The sequence below is a fragment of the Sceloporus undulatus genome, chromosome 3 (genome assembly GCF_019175285.1).
Source record: "Sceloporus undulatus isolate JIND9_A2432 ecotype Alabama chromosome 3, SceUnd_v1.1, whole genome shotgun sequence".
NCBI classification, from domain to species: Eukaryota; Metazoa; Chordata; class Lepidosauria; order Squamata; family Phrynosomatidae; genus Sceloporus; species Sceloporus undulatus.
Genome location: NC_056524.1, coordinates 178540335 through 178544365, shown reverse-complemented (window position 1 = coordinate 178544365; position 4031 = coordinate 178540335).

The following is a 4031-nucleotide window of genomic DNA, read 5'->3' as shown; positions in this document are numbered from 1 at the left end:
TAAGATAGCGAGCCATTATACAGGAGGTTGTGGGTCTTGATCCTTGTGTAAACCTCCTGTAAAGGAGCACTTAAGATAGCAACTTAGACGATGGGAAAAATAGTGACTGTAGCAATGACTCTTCGAGAAGATGAATATAATTCCTTCTTTGAGGAATTGGCTGTTATTCAGTCGGTCAAAGCGTGCATTTCAAAATATTACTCATGCTACAAGAAACCATTTCCAGAGCTGAAATGTGTTCTTGAGGTTCTACTTTTACATCATAGCATGTGCTCAGTGGAATATATATCCCTTGTACATCTGTGTTTTTGCATGCACACATATAAACAAATGCTCTCAGCTTTGAGCAAATCAGTTTGAAATGGAGACAGCAAACTGCTGTTCCTCTTTCCCAAATATCAAAGTTGCAAAATTGCTTTAGACTGACCTATTAGATAAGATGTAACCTTGAAGCAGAAGGTCAAATAAACACTGGAAACCATTATGTAGGGAAGTAAGTAGTTTTACCATCACTTAGGATGCAATTGTGGAAGGCTGGAGCGGTATTGGTTGTGTCTTCATCCATGCTTAAAGACAAACTTGATTTTGCATTGAGAATGCACTACTCCATTGCCACTCATTTATTAGGGCTATACCTCAAACAATGTGTGCATTGATAGGTAATAATCAAAACCAATTCATTTCCCAATTGTTAGAAATTGTCTAACAAAAAAGTGTAAATTAAATATATTTTTAACTTATCTGAGTGACTAAATGAATTCTAGTATTAATTTAATTCCAGGATGAAGTTATTAATCTACTTAATTAACTGAATGAGAGATTATGCTAAAAAGCCAACAAATTTTGACACTTCCTAGCGGATTCTTTAACAAATGCAAATGGGTGTAGCATTTTTTGTTTACATAGTTCATTACAAATGTGAGTTAGGTTAGGTAGTTCCACGGTTTTAAAGATTTCAACAAAATAGTAGCTAAGGTTGCTTTTGAATGGGCTGATCTCCTTGTGTCCAGGCAGTCCTCCTTTTGTCCTCCACTGAACATTGCATAGAGACCTCTCTTCTGTCCCAGAAAACTGAATTTCAAAGCACTTGACCATTGGACTCTTGCTGAAGTCCATGCAGCAAAAAGTAAGCTAAAGAAAGGAGGAGGTTAGGAAATTATATGATAAGGAAGGGAAAAGAAGTAAGAGAAAGTTATCACATCCAGCTTTTCATTTATATTATGTTACGTAACCCAAATTTAGGAGAGCTTTGTCATTAGCTCGGCTAATGCCTTCCAACAGCAGCATTAGAACGGAGATATAGAAAAAAACCTTATGAAATCTCGACTTGTTGTTTCTTGCGATACTGGAGCTATAGAAACCACTGCTCATGTTCTTTTGTGTACTGTCCAATTCTATAAGGACATTTGTCATCAACTGATTACTCCCTCTTATAACTAAATACCCTGGGCATTCTGATACTTTTTATGTATGTTATTCGCTGGCTAATCAGAACCCAAGTGGGATGTACTTAAGGTAGCAAAAAATGTTTGTGTTATAACCCAGTGTGTAAAATACGATCCCCAAGGGGCTTGATAGCAATTGATGATAGTTGGTGAAGTTTGATCTGATTTTGCCTTTTGCCCTTCTGACTACTGTTCCATTAATTGTACTGTTTTGATCATATTATTATCTCAGTATTTATATATTTTAAATCATATTTTATACTGGTTAGTGACCAAATAAACTATTGATTGAAATATAAGAGAAGTATTTATGGTAAGGTGGATGAGACATGGGTTTTTCAAAAATGATGAAGCTATTTCCAAAATTATTATATTTGAGAGGGAGGGAGCCATCAAGAAGTCTGTCTCAGATACAGCTGTAATTGTTAAGATTGTTAAATTTGGGCAGTTTAACATGGGTAGACACAGGCACAGACTCTATATAGGTTATAAGATCTTTGTTGTAACACCACACCAAAAACAGGCAAATAGTTGGAGGAACAGCTTAGGACACTTAATGGGTCATGGCTACAAATCCATGTCTCCTTCACAACCATCTCCCCAAATAAAAATATTAGCAATGCAATCCCTATGGGGCTATGAGGAAGTATTAGTACCAGCGGTAAACTCCAGAAACAGCTAGGCCACTGTGGTCTATTTTTTTTATTTATTGACATACTGTACAGCAATTTAGTGGTTGCTAAATATGCATGCAGAAATGACAAGGAGGTGGAGATCAGTGAAGGTGTCTAGTGCACATTATGGTCTAAATCTCTTCTCAAATCTAATTCTTCTGCAATCTGGGAGCATTCCTTCAGTGTCATCCAGAAATGAAACCGAACTCCAGTTCATTTGAAACATTTTAATGAAACTTTACACTGCCAATGCTGGAGAGGGTGAAAGGCTTCTAGTACCTATGTTCATTTCTGGTGCTCACAGACACTCTCCCAGACCTTTTGGTCAACCATTTTCCTCTGAAATCGGTGCCTTCATTAACCAAACTTTCCCATGTGACTTGAGGATCATCTATTATCATTATTCTGTGATGACAAGAGACTCTTGCAATATAAAGACCTTATTACCTTTTCATGTGCTGCAGTTCATTTCGTACTTGGGACGAGCTGGAGATATTCCCATAAATTATCTTCAAATACGTAGAGACCCAGCCTATGGGGACCAGGTGCTTTTGGAGAAGCTGTCCTTGACCCAGAGTATTGAAAAATATAGGTCCAATTGACAACATTTTTGCTACTTGGCTATATTTTATTGAATACATTGAAAATAAAACAGATCTTGAGGTCACACACAAAGCTATGGGATGCCATTCCTTCCATCATTTTAGTACAACAATATCCAAAATCTACAAAACAGTAATATTTCTATTTTTTTTTTCATTTTAATCTTTATTTATTTTCCATTAAAACATTTCATTACATCAAAACATTCATTTGTCATTTTATAGGCTTTCTTAACTTCTAAAATTTTACATCCTCATATTCGATTTTATCCCCAAAATATAAATAGACATGTAAACCGATAGAGCAGAATAAATCAAAACAGTCCTACATCCATTATTTTACATTAAATATACTTTAAACATGCCTTTTTTTTCCTTCGTCCCTACACATCTGATCTTAACTCCCATTTATTATTTAGACACTTACTCATAGGTTCCCATTCCTTTTCCCAATAGTCTGTTGATCTTTTATTATCCCATATGGTTATTTTATCCATTTCTTTTAATTCTAAAACCTTCCCTATCCATTCTTCTATTGTAGGTATTTTATTTTTATTTTATTTTTGGATTTCCAGTATTTGGCCAATATAATTCTGGCAGCAGTTACTAAATACAGAATTATTCTCCAATATATTCTCTCCAAAAACAGTGATACTTCTAGTAGGGCAACCAAAGTGCCAGAACAGAGAAGGCCCTTTCCAACACAGTTAAGATTTGAATCAGGATCTTCTTGGTTAACAGCTCCTTGTCATACCCACCAAACTGCAATATCTGGCTTCTTTGCAACCAGTTGAGGTGCTTCCCATCTTTCATTACTGTTTCTTTAGTTCTTCCCATGTCTTTTTTACTTGTCCCCATTATCCACTACCCACCTACATCTTTATCAGTATAGGCAGAAGTGCATTTTTTTTAAAAAAGGTTAATATTTTAAGATGCAATCCCTTTATAGTTCTTGTTCATTCCCATTCTCTGCCATCATTATTGCGCAGGATGTGCAAGAGTGCAGTGTGGCAAATTAACACTTGCACAACGATGCTTTACAAGCCTCCTGCAATTGCCAAGGTATGGCTTCCTATAGCAGAGGCAGTGATACAATATTCTGGAAAATGAAGAGTGAAATGGAGTTGAGAAATCCCTTCTCTAGCAGCAGTCAGGATTGCCAGACATTGCTGAGTAAAATAAAGAGCTCACATGTCTCTGGGGAGCTTACTACCAACTGGATGATACATGATTAAGTAAAATTGCTTCTCTTATTGATTGCTTGGGGCCAATTATTCTCCAGTGACAAAAGGAGATTTGTTATTGTATCT